Source organism: Orcinus orca, chromosome 9 (genome assembly GCF_937001465.1).
Source record: "Orcinus orca chromosome 9, mOrcOrc1.1, whole genome shotgun sequence".
Taxonomy (NCBI): Eukaryota; Metazoa; Chordata; class Mammalia; order Artiodactyla; family Delphinidae; genus Orcinus; species Orcinus orca.
The window spans coordinates 55,059,473-55,079,288 of record NC_064567.1 but is presented as its reverse complement, the minus strand read 5'-3'; the positions used below and the strand labels follow the sequence as shown (position 1 = coordinate 55,079,288).

The 19,816-nt window shown below is 37.1% G+C and overlaps 1 protein-coding gene across 20 annotated transcripts in view; it reads left to right on the top strand.

Annotated features, from left to right (window-relative positions):
- MTERF1 (mitochondrial transcription termination factor 1) overlaps positions 1 to 19,816 on the top strand; it is a 547,773-nt gene that overhangs the window by 218,667 nt on the left and 309,290 nt on the right. The gene's annotated exons all lie outside the window — the stretch shown is intronic.

The following is a 19,816-nucleotide window of genomic DNA, read 5'->3' as shown; positions in this document are numbered from 1 at the left end:
AATTGGGCGATTGAGATTGACATGTATACACTAATATGTATAAAATAGATCACTAATAAGAACCTGCTGTATAAAAAAATAAATAAAATTTAAAAAAAAGATTATAAGTTAAAAAAAAAAAGAGCTGAAGAAGAAGAAAAAAAAGAAAGCAACCAAACGGTTTTTAAGTGTCTAATTTGTGCAACGTACTGTGAGTGCAGTGAGCAATAGGAATTTCCAATCTCATTTACAGATGAAGCACTGAGGTGCATAAAGACTTAGATTCTCTAGGCCGAACGTCACTGTACACATACAGGTGTCACTGAGGTTATGAAGGAACTTGTGGTGATGGAGACGTTAAGATGCATACACAAACACATCACCTAGTAGGATTAAACGCTAAGTTATATGGTGATAACAGTGGGTGGTGAAGATACCCCAAAGTGTAAGAACAGACCATATGGGAGTATTTGGGAATTTGTATGGGAAATATGGTCCCACTGCTGAGAACCTTAGGGCCATTGCAAATGGCAAAGGTGGAGTTTCTGGCTTACATGTCAAGGCCATGTAGGGTTTTTAACCCCCTTCAGATATGTTCTATCCATCAAGATGGGTAAACAAAATCAAGGAGTTTATTCTCAGTCCTTTTTACTTGTGTATGTTCCAGGCAAATAGTTAATTATGCATTTTCATTTGAGAGAAAACCCCATTCCTTTAGTATGCCCAGTCTGATTCTTTTAACAGTTTCCATCATTCTGTTCTCAATAATCTAACAGGTTTTTTTGGGGGGATGGAAACTGATCAGAGGATGACTGCATAGGAGAAATTACAACAGAGTTGCACAACACAATTCCCTGGGCTGGAAAAGTTCATAAAATACTGTCAAAGCTTAGTGATGATTTATACACAATGACTCCAAGCCACTGGCCTTGGGAAGAGATACTGCATAACTACTCTTTTTTTGGAGGGGGTTAACATCTTTATTGGAGTATAATTGCTTTACAAAGGTGTTAGTTTCTGCTGTATAACAAAGTGAATCAGCTATACATATACATATATCCCCATATCTCCTCCCTCTTGCGTCTCCCTCCCACCCTCCCTATCCCACCCCTCTAGGTGGACACAAAGCACTGAGCTGATCTCCCTGTGCTATGCTGCTGCTTCCCACTAGCTATCTATTTTACATTTGGTAGTGTATATATGTCAGTGCCACTCTCTCACTTCGTCCCAGCTTACCCTTCCCCCTCCCCGTGTCCTCAAGCCCATTCTCTACATCTGCATCTTTATTCCTGTCCTGCCCCTAGGTTCATGAGAACCATTTTTTTTTTAGATTCCGTATATATGTGTTAGCATACGGTATTTGTTTTTCTCTTTCTGACTTACTTCACCCTGTATTACAGTCTCTAGGTCCATCCACCTGACTACAAATAACTCAATTTTCTTTCTTTTTATGGCCGAGTAATATTCCATTGTATATTATGTGCCACATCTTCTTTTTTTTTGTGGTAGGCCTGTTGAGGCCTCTTCCGTTGTGGAGCACAGGCTCCGGACGCGCAGGGTTGGCGGCCATGGCTCACGGGCCTAGCTGCTCCGTGGCATGTGGGATCTTCCCGGACCGGGGCACGAACCCATGTCCCCTGCATTGGCAGGCGGACTCTCAACCACTGCGCCACCAGGGAAGCCCACACATCTTCTTTATCCATTCATCTGTCGATGGACACTTAGGTTGCCTCCATGTCCTGGCTATTGTAAATAGAGCTGCAATGAACATTGTGGTACATGACTCTTCTTGAATTATGGTTTTCTCAGGGTATATGTCCAGTAGTGGGATTGCTGGGTCGTATGGTAGTTCTATTTTTAGTTTTCTAAGGAACCTCCATACTGTTCTCCATAGTGGCAGGATCAATTTACATTCCCACCAACAGTGCAAGAGGGTTCCCTTTTCTCCACACCGTCTCCAGCATTTATTGTTTATAGATTTTTTGATGATGGCCATTCTGACCGGTATGAGGTGATACCTCATTGTAGGTTTGATTTTCATTTCTCTAATGATTAGTGATGTGCACAACTACTCTTGATGGCATCTGACCCCAAAATGAAGGCGAGAGCTAATCTACTAGCATTTATACCAAATCTCATCAACAGAATCATTGCAGCTGACACTGGCTTGAAGTCCTCCACTGCCAATGATCTCATTTAGATGGAACAGCTTGGCATCATAAGGACACTCAGCATCCAAATCATGGATCTTAACATTTCATTTTAAACATAGCTTATAGTTTATCACTTCTGGAATGATTGATTGTACAAATAAGAATATTGGTAGTTCTGGCTTTTAAACACCAAGAGCTTAAATTAGAAGAGGATCTTTTGTAAGCTTTAAATTTTGACCTTCTTAAGTAAGTATATTTCCAGTCTACACATTCTATAGAGATTGAGTAAAATTAAAGGCTGAAATGAAAACAGAACGTCCTCTAGAGAGAAGCCTACCTACTTGCTTCCATGTATAATATTATGTTGATCTAGATGAATTTGCTGTTTCTATAGGTAAGAACAGTTTGATTAGCAGCAGTTTTATCTGGCTCAACCTAACAGTACTGAAATCATTGCAGAAAAATGGCGGTCTACACTTTTCTTACCAGCTTTACAAAAAGCTCTTCCTCAACTTCCTTTGGCAGCCCCTTCTATTGTCTGGGAATTCTTTCATTCAGGAAGTTCTTACTATTGACCTAAATCCTTCTTGAATTAATTAGAGCCATTTTACTTCTCCTATCCAGAAAGCACATTGAAAAGGACAGCTTGTCATTGCTTATTTGAACCCCCTTCATCATTTTGAAGACTGTAATGAAATGTCCAGTCAGTCTCCTTTCTCCAACTTAAATAAAGTTCCACTAGCATTCCCTCAAGTTCCTATTTCCTTTCAATTTTTAGGTACTGTTAGCAAGAAGAGACCAGGTACGTGAACTCTTAATGTTTTTAGGACTCAGCTTCTTTGTTTGCAAAATGAGGATATGAAAAAAAATCCAGTGTTTTTCCAACTGCTCTGAAGATCTTTCTTAGGGGATCCTGGGAAGGGGTATGGTTTAGTGTGTGTGTGTGTGTGTTGTGTAAGAGACAGAGGGAGAGAGAGAGAGAAGGCTCAGCTCTGCTTTACTCTCTCTGTACTTAAAAATACTTAAAAATTGTTTTAAAGTTACACATGCTGAGGTGTCCCCTTCTGCTCATCCCTCCCCCTTTCCACTCACCTTCACTTGAGTGTGTGTGCGCACACACACACACACACACACACACACACACACACACTCTCTCTCTCTCTCTCTCTCTCTCTCTCTCTCTCACAAAAGAAAAATACAGACCAATCTGTTATAAATAGCATTTTAAAATCCTAAATAAATTATCAAGCAAAATCCGGGAGCATATTTAAAGAATAATATACTATGATCAATTTAAATATAAAAAATTCACCTGATTATAATTCATTAATATAGTATAATGTTTATTGATGAAAGGGGAAACTCTTATAATAATCTCCAAAGATGCTGAAAGTGAATTTCATAATTTTAACATTCATTCTAGATCTTTTAAAGCTCTTAATTAAATAGGACTAGATGGACATCTCCTTAACCTGATATATATTTATATATCTCAACCAAGAAGCTTGCCATGTGACTAATGAGGAATCACTGGAAGCAGTCCCAGTAAAGTGAAGAACAAGACAAAAATGCCCAATTTTACTGTACTGTTACCTAACATAGGTCTGGAGGTACTAGTCAACAATTCTGTAAAAGAATATGTTTGGGAGGCTTGAGAAGATATAGATATTGCAACAGAATAGAGAATATGGAAGCATCCACAGATATAGAAATCTGAAAAATGACAGGATGATATTGCGTATCAGCTGATAAAGAATGGATTATTCAATAAATGGTGTCAGGTGAGGTTGCCAGATAAGATACAAGATACTTAGTTAAATTTGATTTTCAGATAAACAACGAATACTTTTCCAGTATGTGTGTCTAAAATATTGCACAAGACATAATTCTACTCACGTGTTATTCATTTTTATCTGAAGTTCAAATAAAACTAGGTGTCCTATATTTTTATTTGCTAAACTCTGGCAACTCTAGTGCCAGGCTAATATGTTATTCATACAGACAAAAGTAAAAATGGTTTCCTGCCTCATTTTCTGCACAAAAATCAATTCTAAACAGATCAAGTTCTTAAATGTAAAAGGCAAAAACTTAAAATATAAGGGAAAAATTTCATGACCTCAGAATATGGAAGAATTTTCTAAATAAGACTCAAAATTATAAGCCCTTTTTTGGAGGAAAAGATTTATAAATAAATAAAAGTAAATATTACTACCTGAAAATGAAATACTCCTTTTTCTCAAAAAAAATTATTAAAAGATGCAAAAGACAAGCGATAAACTGAGAAGATTTTTTTTGGTAATACTTATAACCAAAAAGAATTAATATTCAGAATATATGAAGAATTCCTACAAGTCAGAAAGATTTCAATGATAAAAAGACAACAAAAGGAAAAAAAGGCAGAAGACATGAAGAAGTTGTTATTAAAAAGAGGAAGCACAAAAAGCCAATAACTGTGAAGATATGCTCAACATTATTAGTAATCAGGACAAGGTTAATCAGAGACACCATTCACACCATCAGATGGCAAACATTAAAAAAACAAACAATACAATGTTTTGATAAGGATGTAGAGTGATGGGAACATAAATACATGTCTGGTGGCTGTGTAAATTAGCACGATCACTTCAGAAAACATCAACAATACCTGGACAAGCTGAATATGCACATAGACTCTACTTAAAACAATTCCATCCCCACGTGCGTATATTCCAAAGAAACTCTTAAACATGTTCATCAATATATATATGCAGAAATGCTCAAGGCAGCCTTATTTGTAATAGGAAAAAAACAAAAACAAGAAGAAAATAAATCCAAATATCTATGAACAGTAGAAAGAATAAAGAAAGAATACTGTATAGCAAGGAAAAGGATCAACAGAAACTTTTCCTATTCTCTACGTCATGGATAAAAAGCAAGTCACCGAAGAATATATACAATACAACTCCATTTATATAAAATTCAAACTCAGGCAAAACAAAATTACATGCACAGTTACATATACACTAAACTGCAAGGGAATTGTTACTACTACAAAATTCAAGGCGGTGGTTACTTCTGGGAAGGACACACAGGAAACATCAAAGGAATTGGTATTTTATTCATTTGGGGAATAAGTATTTATTTTATTTTAAAATTATTACTATTCTTTAAACTCTGCCATGTATGTTATAATATTCTTTTGTATGTGTAATACATTTTTAAATAAATTAATAGAAAGAAAGGGGTCAAATCACTATTTTATTTTCTAGAGAATATAACAGTATGCTTAGAAGATTCCACAGAATTTAAAAAAACAAAGAGTTCAATGAGGTTGGTAAAAATAAACATGCAGAAGATGAATTATTTTTACCTGTCACCCATTTAGAAAATATAACTTTAAACATATTCTATTCCCCATAGCCATAAAATCCTTAATTTTCCTAGCAATAAACTTGACAAGGAAAGTATAACACTTACATGAAGAAAACTGTAAGGGTTGGCTGAAGGATATAAAGTTCTGAATGTATATAAAGAAATACTGTTGACTTCTAATAGAAGTCCTCTCTGAACGCTTTACTCACGTCTGTACTTCAAGCCTAATGGAGAGGATTGCCAATCCAGTTAGTTAGTGGGAATCAAATGTTTGGGCACTTTTAGTGGTAATTGAATGATTAGGTCACTTCCTGCCATGGAGCTTTGAAAGACCTGGAAAGTTGATTTTTGTCAATATTTGCGGTGAGAACATGAAGTGGCCCCAGTTCTTTTTCTTTTTTTTTCATCAAGCTTGCCATTCTCTTTCTTTCATTGGACTCTTTCTCTCCCTCCTTAGCTGTCTCTATTTTAGATACTACTTTTAGCAATGGGGCAAATGTGTTTTCCCTGGATCCTCTCTCTTTAGTGCTGATGGGTTTGGCATTGCATCCCACTGCAGTGCCGAGTTTGGTTCATGGAGTTTGTTATTCGTTGGTGGTGGGGGTGGAGAGTGGTGGGACAAGGATGAAGGGGACTGGTGCCGTGGCATAAGCAGAACAGATTCTTCGGTGGTGCTAGACCATTAACACTAATGTAGCTTAAAAAAGGACATCCTTATTTGGTCCAGATGAGCTATCAGAGATCTGAATATGGTGTAGGGCCAAAGTTTCAGCTAATAATAAAGTATTGTTTTTCCTTACTTTGTCTTCTTTGGGACCTTAAAGAGAAAAGGGTTGACTCTGCCAAGGTAGAATTTAATTCTGTTCCACCAATATATCACATCATTTTCTAATAATATAATGCTTCTGAATAGGAAGATGCAGAACTATAAAGATGCTCCCCAAACTATAAATTTAATAAAATTTCAACAAGTACACCAACCAGTTATTCCTTTTAATCTTGAAAATTTGATCAAACTTTTTATAGTGAAAAAAAATGCAAAAGAATGTCCAGAAAACTGTAGAGGAAACAATAATAATAGTAAAATAATTACATTACAAGTTATCAGCACATACTTTACATCTATAGTAATTAAAACTGTGGTAATGGCCCAGCACATGTGTGTGGACATTTAAAATTAATTAGACATTTAAATGACAAATATCACTTATAATTAGATAAAAATTTGGGAGAAATATAGGTAGATAACAAACACTATCATTGAAAATAAATAAATTTCAGGTAGTTTAAGGTTTTATTCATATACACTGTATAAATTGCAGGACTGAAAGAGAGAATATTTTAGTCTTGAAGCAGACATGATTTTCCTTAGTGTGTTGCCAAGATTTGAATATGTAAAGGGAAGGATGAATAGATTGGACTTAACACAAATTAAAAGCATATGAATAGGAAAAAAGGCCGTAAATAAAGGAGAGAGTCAAGAAATAAACTGGGAAATATATTTGTAAAAGGGGGGTTAATGCCCATAATATATTAAAGAGATTAAAGAAAAAAACAATAGAAAAGTGGATAAAGGTACTTTTACACAGGCAATTCACAGAAAAATAAGTTTTATACAGTTACACAGGCAATTCACAGAAAAAAAATTCAGATGGTCAATAAATATATTAAGAAATGCTCATCTACACTAATAATAAAATATGTACAAAATAAACTATTGAGATTCTGTCATCTATCTATGTTATCTATGATCTATCTATTCATATCTATCTAACTTTGCATTTGATTGTTTTCTGCCTATCAGATTGGCAAACATTTAGAAAAATTTAGAAGACCAGGGCTGTTGAATATGGGCAAATCAGCCATTTCATACATGTTACTGGAACTTTCATTTGATACAATATTTTTGGAAGGTAATTCAGCAATCTGTATCACAAATTTAAAATGTAGTGCCATATACCCTTTGGCTCAGCAATTCTCCTTCATAATTTATCTTTGTTGAAGATATTGTTCACTGCCTTCTTAGTAGCCACTTTCCACTCCCCTTTTCTTTCCCAAGAGTCTTCTCTTAAGACTCCGAATTTTCCAACAGGTTAAATCCTTCAATGAGTTCAGAGATGATGGCCTCTAGTCCCAAGACCCAGGAAATGAATCGTGGTGGGTTTCAGCCAGTCGTGGTGACTCCGTTCGCTTTACCTGTGATTGGTCTGGGGATGGGCATGCAGCACAGTTCTGAGCAAAGGGTCATTAGGGAAAGTCTGCTGGGGGACTTCCCTTCCAGGAGAAGGTTTTGGTCCTTGCTATTTCCTTCTTGCTGGGATGCTGGGATGCAGATGTGATACCTGGAGAACATAAACAATAGCCGAGCACGGTGGAGTAGAAGGGTTGAAAGAACAATGCTAGCAATTGCTTACCTTTCAGTATTTTATTATGTGAGAAAATTCATTTTAACAATCATTCTTGGTATGGTTTTTTTTTGTTACTGCCAGCCAAATGCATTCATAATTTATGTAATCCTACAGAAATACCCAAGTGTCTAAAGATATATGTACAGAGATTCACAGATAAGGGTTATTTATAATAATGAAAAATTTGAAACATTTAAGTGTGCCTCAATAGGAGACCAATTAAATAAATGTTAGTATATTAAAAAGATTGAGTTACAGCTATATGTACTAACTTGGAAATGTGTCCACAATTTATTATTACAAATGAAAACTAAGCTGTAGAGAAGAACATTTAACATGGTCCCATTTGGGTTATATATATATATATATATGCACACACACACAAACATGAAGGATATGAATGAAGAATATAAAATGTAACAAGCTGCTTTTTGTCATTTCTATCAAAGAAGACATTGAGCAGGATTAATGTATACTACGACAGATTTGGGTTGTCAGATATTCCCAAGTTTTAAAAATCATCAGAGACCCCTTGTATTATTTTTTCCCTATGGACTCTATATTTTGAAAAAAATTTCATATCAAAGAACTTACTTATTTCAATATTGATCTAAATTATTTTTTTCAGTTATATATATATTTTAGATTATTTTCCATTATAGGTTATTACAAGATATTGAATATAGTTCCCTGTGACATATAGTAAATTCTTGTTGCTTATCTATTTCATTTTATTTTATTATTTTTTTTAAAATAAATTTATTTATTTATTTGGCTGCGTTGGGTCTTTGTTGCTGCGTGTGGGCTTTCTCTAGTTGCCGTGAGCTGGGGCTACTCTTCGTTGTGGTGCACGGCCTTCTCATTGAGGCGGCTTCTCTTGTTGCGGAGCATTGGCTCTAGGCGCACAGGCTTCAGTAGCTGTGGCATGTGAGCTCAGTAGTTGTGGCTCACAGGCTCTAGAGCTCAGGCTCAGTAGTTGTGGCACACGGGCTTAGTTGCTCCATGGCATGTGGGATCTTCCCGGACCAGAGCTCCAACCTGTGTCCCCTGCTTTGGCGGGCGGATTCTTAACCACTGTGCCACCAGGGAAGTCCCTGCTTATCTATTTTATTCATAGTAGTTTGTATCTACTAATCCTATACTCCTAATTTATCCCTCCCCCCTTCCTTTCTCCTTTGATAACCATAAGTTTGTTTTCTTTGTCTGTGAGTCTGTTTCTGTTTTGTATACAGATTCATTTATATTATTTTTTAAATTCCACATATAAGTGATATCATAAATATTTGTCTTTCTCTTTCTGACTTAGTATGATATTCTCTAGGTCCATCCACGTTGCTGCAAATGGCAATATTTCATTCTTTTTTTCTGGCTGAGTAATATTTCATTGTGTGTATGTGTGTGTGTGTGTGTGTGTGTGTGTGTGTGTGTGTGTGTGAGATACTATCACATCTTCTTAAACCATTCTTCTGTTGATGGGCACTTGAGTTGTTTCTATGTCTTGACTATTGTAATAGGGCTTCTTTGAACACTGGGGTGCATGTATCATTTTCAAATTAGAGTCTTTGTCTTTCCTGGATATATGCCCAGGAGTGGGGTGCTGGATAATATGGTAGCTCCTATTTTTAGTTTTTTAAGGAACCTCCATACTGTTTTCCATAGTGGCTGTACCACTTTACATTCCTACCAACAGTGTAGTAGGGTTCCCTTTTCTCCACACCCTCTACAGAATTTATTATTTGTAGACTGTTTGATAATGGCCATTCTGACTGGTGTGAGGTGATACCTCACCTAGTTTGATTTGCATTTCTCTAATAATTAATTATGTTGAACATTTTTTCATGTGCCTGTTGGCCATCTATATGTCTTCTTTGGAGAAATGTCTGTTTAGGTCTTCTGACCATTTTTTGATTGAGTTTTTTGTTTTTTTGATACTGAGTTGTATGAGTTTGTATATTTTGGATATTAACCCCTTGTTGGTTGCATCGTTTGCAAATATTTTCTCACATTCTGTAGGTTATCTTTTCATTTTGTTTATGGTTTCCTTTGCTGTGCAAAAGCTAGTAAGTTTGATTAGGTCCCATTTGTTTACTTTTGTTTTTATTTCTTTTGCCTTGAGAGACTGAATCATTGATCTAAATTATAATCAATGATCTATATTCATCAAGATTTACAATGATATACTGTATAAATGTTTATCATGATTGAGTTGCTAAGAAGCACTAAAGAAAAGAAGCAATAACAACAGTTGTTGAACTTCTACTATGTGCCAAGCTTTGTGCTATTTGCTAAACATTAGGCTACCACATTTTCTTTTTTAATTTCCCAGCACCCCTTTAGCATTATCCCCACATGACAGATGAAAAAGCTGACGTTTATAAGTTCCCTTTGTACAGATAGGACAGCACAGGTTCTCTGATTCTAATACTCTTGATTTTTCTACTATACTGACTGCTAGTAACAAAATTAAGAATTGTCTAGGGGGGCTTCCCTGGTGGTGCAGTGGTTAAGAATCCGCCTGCCAATGCAGGGGACACGGGTTCTAGCCCTGGTCCAGGAAGATCTCACATGCTGCAGAGCAACTAAGCCCGTGCACCACAACTACTGAGCCTGTGCTCTAGAGCCCACAAACCACAACTACTGAGCTCACGTGCCAGAACTACTGAAGCCTGTGCGCCTAGAGCCCGTGCTCCTCAACAACAGAAGCCACCACAATGAGAAGCCCGCGTACTGCAATGAGCAGCCTGTGCACTGCAATGAAGAGCAGCCCTGTTCGCCGCAACTAGTGCGCAGCAACTAAGACCCAGCACAGCCAAAAAAAAAAAAAAAAAGTGTCTAGAGATACTCAAGTGTGATTCACTTTAATTTGGCTGTCACTTTGTATTAGGTACAAGATCAATTACAAAATCAATATGGGTACTGATGTAGGTAGTTTCTATTGTGTCATTAACTGTCCAACTTTCTACTAATATATGATAATAATAATACAAATAATATGCTAATAATAGATATATTGATATAATTTCTGTCCAGTCAAAGACACTTGACATCTTAGCCTGTAGCTTTATTCTTGCTAAAGACATAATTTCTATAATTTCTCTTAGGCATCTAGAAATAATTTACAGATCCTCAATTGTATCACAGTGAAACTTCAAGTTTCTCATTGCCCCATTGAGAGGCCAGGTGAGATATTAAAAGAACTTCCTGTGCATAAGTCACTGATTATTGAAATTCATTGGTAGGGGATGCTTTTAATATAAAAGAAGATGACTTATGTTATCAGCTCTCTGTGGTACAGTTCTGTGCCATGACACCGTCTTGTTAGAGAAATGCTTGTGCTATAATGGAGGACTTCTGGAAGACTTGGTTATATTGAACCTCTAACAGATCTGGTCCATATGGAATTCTGTATAAGAGATTAATGTTTTTTTAAGTTCTACTCTCTTGGAACTTAGAAAAATGTGCATGACTGGATTTTCTTCCTGGAGATTCTGATTTAAGTCTGGGTTGAAGGGGGAAGGTGAGGCTGTGGATGTATTTGTAAATTTCCCCAAATGTTTCTCATGAGCTCCCTACTCTCTGTCAAGTGAGACTCACAAGGGAAGAGACGAATTATTCCCCTCATGCATTTGACAAATGCTTCTTATTTACATTCAGAGTCTTCAAAGACAGTCAACACATTGTCATGACTTCCTTTATAACCTTGATGCTAACCCCTTCCCTAGGCTCCAGGTCTATTATTACCAAATATCTTGTGCACATTCTGGTTTGAATATCTTGTGATCACTTAAAATGTCCAAAATTCATTGTAGATAGGATAGATTACATGAGTTTTCTATAAGAAAATTAGCGTGCCACGCTGTATTAGGTATCTCTTGCTGCATAACAAATTACTCCAAAACTTAGCAGTTTAAAACACAGAGTTTCTGTAGGTTAGGAATCTGGATGCAACTTAGCTAGGTGTCTCTGTCTCAAGGTATCTCACAAGGCTGCAATCAAAGTTTTGACCAGAACACAAGTCTCACCTGAAGGCTTGACTGGAGGTGGTTCTACTTCCAGGTTCACTCCTGTAGTTGTTGGCAGAATTTTGATCCTCATGGATTGTTGGACTGAGACTTCCCCAGATCTTTGCCATGTGGGCCTCTCCACAGGGCAGCCTTGCAACATTGCAGTTGGCTTTCTTCAGAATAAGTGAGTGAGAGAGTAAGAAAGAGAGTCCAAGATGGAAGCCACAGTATTTTTGTAACCTAATATCAGAAGTTATAGCCCATCACTTTTGCTGTCTTCTGTTGGTTCGAAGTGAGCCACTAGGTCCAGCTGACACTCAGGGGGAGGGGATTACACAGGGCATGGATACTGGGAAGTAAGGATCACTAGGGGTCATCTGAGAGGCTGCCTACCACAGATGCTGAGGTATCCAGGTGAACTGGTGACACAGGCATGACTTGGAGTCCAAGTAGGTAAATAATTTGTAAGTGTTAGTTAAAAATCACATTCTCTGTTCAGCTGTTAATGCTGGGATCTATATTTAGTTTTATAAGCTTTTTCCTGTTTTTAGTTTTGTTTTCAGCTTTTGGTTCATGAATTTTATTTCTGTTTGTCAATAAGAAATGTAAGAGTGGAATGTTAATAAATTTCAGTTTTGTTTTGTCATGTCAAGAATTAAAAATTTTTTTAAATGAATTCGTTAAAATGGATGGATCGGGGACTTCTCTGGCAGTCCAGTGTTTAAGACTCCGCGCTTCCACTGCAGGGGGCGGGGGTTCGATCCCTGGTCTGGGAAATAAGATCCCGTATGCAGTGCAGCATGGGCAAAAAAAAAAAAAAAAAGGATAGATTGGGCTGGACATTACAAGGTTCATGGGCATAGACTGGAACAAAGTCAGAAGCAGAAGGTTGTGGTCAAGGGTGGCAGGAGGGCACTAGGAAGATCAGAATAGTCAGAAGTTGAAATTTAGGGTTCATAGCAGCTATGAGTAAACAGGTAGGTGTTAACATTCAGACCAACATCCTGAAAATCATGGATCAGACAAGCAGAACCACAGCACAGTACAGCTGGAGTTTGACTTTGATTCTAGAACAGATAGGACAGAATTATGGGCAGCCATTGGATAGTGTGGACCAAGAAATACGAGCAGTTGTGATGGCAAATTATGTTGGTGCTACTGATTGTCACTGGAAGCTTTGTTCCTCACAGTGGGGAACTTTTAGAGCTCCAATATTCATTTTGTTCCCTCTTGAACCAAGTCCTCCTTCTCAGTGTCCCCGATTCTGCCAATGGCTCCCTAATTCTCCTTATGGCTTCCTCCCAAACTCTTTGGCTCCTCTCTTTCCTCTCATATCCAATTAGTCTCAGATAATTGTTCAGTGCAAAAATATGAAAGTAGCAGCTAGTAATCTGTGGAGCTCGGACAGGTTATTCAGTCGTTCATTCAATATACATCAATTTTGCCCCAATTTTGTGCTAAATGTCAGCTTCGATATGTGCTATATAACAGGGTAGCCACTAGCCCCATGTGGCTATTGAGCCACTGCAATGAGAAGCCCTCAGCAACTAGAGAAAGCCTGTGCACAGCCACGGAACGCAGCCAATAAATAAATAAATAAAATCTATTAAAAAAAAAATCATGTGCCTGAAATTTGAGCAAATTACCAGTAGATGGTGGCCTTGCAACTTTGTATCAGCTAGGACTTTTAGACCACTTTTTAAGACCATAAACTTTATGCTACCAAATACTGAATAACTATATGTTGAGTGGTTACAAAATCAAACTCACACTGTTCTCAGATGTGCATAATGTGTGTCCTTCTGGTGTCCACCATGAAATCTGTGGCTCATGAACACATACATGCTCCTTTCTTCTTATTTTCCATCTTGGGAGGACAAAGTCGTCCCTCTCTGCTTCCTTGGCCCCATCCAGATTCTTCATGAAGACCTTGTTGACCATGTGTCATATCCACCATCTAATCCCCAGGCTTGGGTAGTTCACTCTGCAAGTTCTGTGCAGGGTTCCTTACCTCTTACCATGGTGGGCCCCATGGCAGACTTTCTGGATCTCAACTCATGCATTTACCATCCTTTCTACTGCTCCCTCTGTGGGAGCATATGAAATCTTCTGTGTTGTCCCCCTGAGAGTTAGGGAGGTGACACTTTCCTTTGGTCAGACTCCTCCACTCTCTTTATACTGCTGGGCCTACTCCATGTTGGCCTAGAACACCCTGCTCAGTGGATTCCTACCAGGCAACCAAATGGGAAGCAGGGCAGGTGCACCTCTACTTTCAGCATTCCCCCAACACTCCAATTTAGGTAATGTCTGTTCTCCACAAGTCTCTGGGTCAAACAGTGGAGAAGTGACACCAGACTCCTATGTTCTACCTCCTGTTGCCTCTCCTGACTTTCTCCCTCTATCCCTTCCCACCTCTCCACCCCAAATCGCTGTTCTTGCTCTATTCTTCTGCTGGATGGAAGGAGCCTTTGTGTCATTCCTCTGTTCCCTCTGAATTTTATTTCCTTTATGTCATGTGATCCTCCTTTACAACCCCAACGTCATATTTGAAACTTAAGACAGGTAGAGATGAGAAGATCAATTTACATCTGAGAGTAGCTAGTTCAGTAAAGATTTTAAAAATAGTGTACATGAACCAAATGTATTTTCACATAACTTTCTAATGTGTGCTAGAAGCAGAAATGTCACTTTGAGTATTTTTTGGGGGGAGGGAAAGATAAGGATTTATGTCCAAAATAAGATTAAGTAGACTTTAAAATATCTTTTTAATATTCTCAGATGTGCGATAGCTTATATAAAAATCCCTTCTCTTGGTCAGTAGTATTTTGTAGCCTCTCCACTGCATGAGGTCACAGCTTGCCCAGAGAATCAAAAGTGTTCTTTTCGGTTTAGAAAAGTAGATATTCAGCTTATCTAAATTGGCTGTCTCTATCCGCTACAGATATAATTATAATAAGATCTCATTTTCTGCTTTTCCTAAGTAAAACTTAAAACCACAGGTCAAATATATGTCTACTTCTCCCTTATTCTTTGTTCCCAGAACTTTTCTTTTTCTATGAAAAGAATTCTGGAGCAGGGATGAGATGTATTTGATGGTTCACGATCTCTTCTGTCAGACTCTGTTCTCTCTGATTCTGTTCTAGCTTATGAACACACAAAAACACGTCTGTCTGAATTTGGCTGACACCTTCCATGAAAAAAGTCAGTTTTATCCCTCAGCATCTACTAAAGATATCAGGCAAATTTGGGGGGAAATCTTTCTTGTTTCTTATAACATTCAGATATATTTTAAATGAACAATTGTTTTCTATAGTTTAAATCAGTCTAGCACCAGTATCACAGACTGAAATGAGGCAATAGCTAATATTCAGACAGTATCTAGAATCTGGTATGGTAAAAAGTGCTCTAGATTGAGAATCAGAAAAAAAAAAGTGCAGGTCTGCCATCATTGCATATATATTTTGGGGCAGCTTATTTAATTTTGCTGGGTACAAATTCCTCCTGCTGTAAAAGATGGAGTTACACTAACTTTTCTTCTAAGGTCTTCACTCTGATAAAAATCTGTGATTCTAGTATCTAGAGGAGGAAAGTGACCACATAGACTGAACAACAGGCAAGGAGACATTTCCATCAACTACCCCCACTTCTAACTATGCCCTTATATGTTTCCTGCCAAACCAACAAGGAATATGGACTGTCTGGCAGAGTCACCAGGACAAAGGATTAAAGGAAGAAAAAAGGATCCAGATGTTTCCACTTGGGGTAATTGAATTTTCAGACACATCTAATTCAGATGAGCTCTATCTGTGGGTGGACAACCGAGCCAAAGACATAAAAGTGAATCTTATAATTCAGCTGGGTTTTTGTGATACCACTTCCCATTCAGCACTCTAATCAATACTATCCCCTCACATGTCCGTGATGACATGGTAGGAGTCAAGGGGAAGGACAACCTTAATCAAAAAGCAGATTAAAATCTCCAGGCCCCCAGTGGTTTCACAGCAGTATTTATTGCATGCCCACTGAGTACAGAGTACTCTTTTAAGTGCTATGATGAAGGGGTACAAAAAGTAAGAATAATGGTACTCCAAAAAGTTCTCAATTTAGTTGAAGAAAACATGAGCACAATAAAAAAAAAAACCACTTTACGACCTTTTAAAAACCTCATATAAATAGCAAGTGTTTTTATTTGCACATTAAATGTTTCCTTTAATCTTTCAAGGTTAGGCTCATATATATTTAATTAATTAAACCAAGATGAATGGGCCAACATTTGTATCCTGCTTGGAAATTTTGATCTTCGTCTACCAAGTCTTTTAAATTGTGTGGTAGATTTTTAGCTTAGGAAATAAATAAGATAAGAACCAGCAATAGATTGGGTAAACATGTAATTTATCATCCAAAACTTTTGGGATGAAAGGAACTTTTAAGAAATACACAAGTAGAGCAAACTGGGAATGTTTCGGGTAAACTAGGAAATATGGGTGCCCTTGCAGGAAAAAAAATAGCTATGTCTCAGGAGTTGACATGATTGGAATGAGCTTTACCTTGGGTCAGAATGTTGAGGCAAGAAGTGCAATGGAACTGCATAAACTGTCAGGCTGAATGCTTCAGCCAAGCCCTTTCTCAAGCCTGGAAAATTTGAGGTGCCTTCTGTCATCTATTTTCCCCCCAATTCATTGCTTTACATAAACCCTTGCTTTATTATTTATTGAGCACCAGCTTTGAGGGCATGGAATGAATACTTAACTCCTGCTGGCTTGTAAAAATAAGACTTGAGTGTGACTGACAGTACTTAGGTGTGTCACCAGGCATTGTGGGATAAATTGCCAAATAATTGTACAGACAATGAGTTACAGAGGGAGAGATCATGTTAAGATGGGGAAGGAGGTAAGGCTTTAGGAAAAGATGTGGGATTCAAGTTGGGTCTTGAGGGATAAGGGGGAAATTGCAATTTATAGAGTGAGTGGCATATTGCGTTTATCATTTTCTTTTCCAACAAGCAAATGACAAACTATTAAATACAGAAACCAACAATAACAAAAAATCTGGAAACTTGTCTGGCAAACTTGTCTGGCAAAAAAAGAAGTCTTGTCACAAATGGCAATGAATTTTAGAAAAATCTCTCTCACACCCATACACACACACACACTCACACCCCCCCACACACACACACGCACAAGATTTGCAAGCTCTATCTACTTCAAATCTACAGAAAAAGGATCTCCAAGTGGTGAAGGCTGAGCGGATGTATTTTTAAAGCACTGCAGGCAGTTCTGATGGGCAGCCAAGTTGAGAATCATTCCTCTAACGGGCAAGGCATCTGGCCCCACTTTGTGTCCCTGGCAAATAAAAGGGGGGCCTTCCATTGCAGGACTTACAAACTGATAAGCAGTTGAAAGCATTGGGTTTGGAACCAACGACCTCTTGGAGCAAACTGTCCAAAAGACCTCCAGGGTTGAGGCTAGTCATTTTGGGGTTTTGGTGAAAACTTTTGTCCAGGAAAATTTCTTGCTATTTTTTTTTTTTTATTATAAAAGTAACATGTTGGGCTTCCCTGGTGGTGCAGTGGTTAAGAATCCACGTGCCAATGCAGGGGACATGGGTTCAAGCCCTGGTCTGGGAAGATCCCACATGCTGCAGAGCAACTAAGCCCACGTGCCACAACTACAGAGCCTGTGCTCTAGAGCCCGCGAGCCACAACTGCTGAATCCGTGTGCTGCAACTACTGAAGCCCATGCACGTAGAGCCCCTGCTCCGCAACAAGAGAAGCCACCGCAATGAGAAACCCACGCACCGCAACAGAATCTAGACCCCGCTTGCCGCAACTAGAGAAAAGCAGGTGCGGCAATGAAGACCCAACACAGCCAAAAATAAAAAAAGTAGAATAAATAAATTAAAAGAAAGTAACACGTTTACTATAGAAATTTTGAAAATAAACTATAAAAGAACACGAAGGAGATAATAAAATCAGCTGTAATTCCATCAACCAGATATAACCACACATTGTCTATATCCTTTCAGATTCTTTTTATATATAACTGGAAGAATGTTGTACATACAATTTGTAACTTGTTTTTTAAAATTAACAATATAGTAGAGCATTTTCTCATGTTAATATTCTTCTATGAAATGATGTTCATTGGCTACAAAAATTTTTTCTCATAAGTATTGCTTTTGTATTTTTGGAAAAATTATTGCTTTTCTAATTTGGAAATTTTAGCTTTTCAATTTATGAGTCATAAAAAAATCTTGAAATGATCCTCCTTGAACATAAATCTTTATTCACATTTTGAGTACTTCCTTAGGAATCCAGAGGTGGGATTAGTGGGTTAAAAAAGAATATTCATAAGGCATTTTATACATATTGCTTGACTATCCTTAGGAAAGGATATACTAATTTTACATTTTGATCATAATTTACAATCCTTGAATCTTTACCAGTATTGAATATTTTATTATTTTTGCCTGGTCACATCTTATATTTATTTTTCAATTAGGAGGTTTGCCTTTTCCTATTGATGTAAACTCTGTGTTTCACATGTGTAGTGTAGAGCATATTTTTTTCTACTTTATTTACTTAAAATTTTTCCTTATGGTGATTTTGGATGTACAAAAGTTTATAACTACTTTTTGAGAACAATTCACAATTCAAATATGTACTTACACAATAGGGTCAACATTAGAAAATCATCAATATGCCAAGAACGAGGCACTCCCATACCACATTACACCACCCCAAGCTACAAACCCAGTGATCTCTCTTGCCTAACAATATTTAGTTTAGCAAAAAGTCATTTACTTCTTATTATGCATTTAAGTCAATGTTTTATATCTCAAGGGATACTCAGATTTTTAAGCCCTGTGTCTAGTTAAGCACTTGTCTTGTTAAAGAAATTTTAGGCATCAAGTAATAAGGTAGAAGAGGTAAAATCAATCCTGCAACTATTTATTGAACGCCTAAAATATAAAAGTAACTAAGTTAACCAAGCATCAATCACCTACATGTGAGGACTGCTGTGTGAACATGCTACACTACAAAAAAATATTTTAAAAAAATTATTGCTGAAAATGTACTTCTTATTTTATTTAGTTAATAATAAGAGTATAAAATAAGATGGTGTTAATGTAGAGCTGAGACTTGGAGATCAAATGACAGGCTCAGATTCTTCAGTGGGAGTTTAGTGTGACTGAGATTAAAATGCAGAATGACCCACTACAAATTCAATGCTTAGCAAAAGAACTGGTATTTTTAAAAAGTTTCTGAACATTAAAAAAGACGTAGGAGCCAAAATAAAATCAAAAGAAGTAAGCCAGAGAATTTTCCAAAATCTAAGTGAAGCATGGGTGTGGTTGAGTATGAATATAATTGCAGATTTAATGGAATTTTTGGTTTTATTTTATTTTCTATATTTCAGAGACTACATATTTGTTTGCAATATTTTATTACAGCATGAGGGTTTTATTTCATGTGGTTAATGGGGCTGTTTTTATTTTTTCAAAATTTCTGTGTAGAAACATCTTTCCATGTAATCAAAGGTGCATACACATACACACGTATGTATATATAATTTATTTTTGAGTTAGACTCTTTAGTCAATATAGCTTGATTTATACTTGGGTTCTATAGTTAATATTCCCTGCATGTTAAGTCATTTCCTAAACACAGAATCTGAAGTTACAGATTTGCTTCCTTCCACCACAGGACATCATGGATTGTATATATTCATGACATTTCTTGTCTCTTTCTCCAGACTATTGGTTTTTATTTAAAGTCACTTGCATTTGATGGAGGACTCAAAGATGTGATCTAGAAGTTGGAAACTGAAATTGATGGAAACTGAAATGGGAATTTGGAGAGAAAGAAAAAATAAACAAGATAAATTTAGATACTGTGGAAAACCCATTTTGTCCTAGGAAA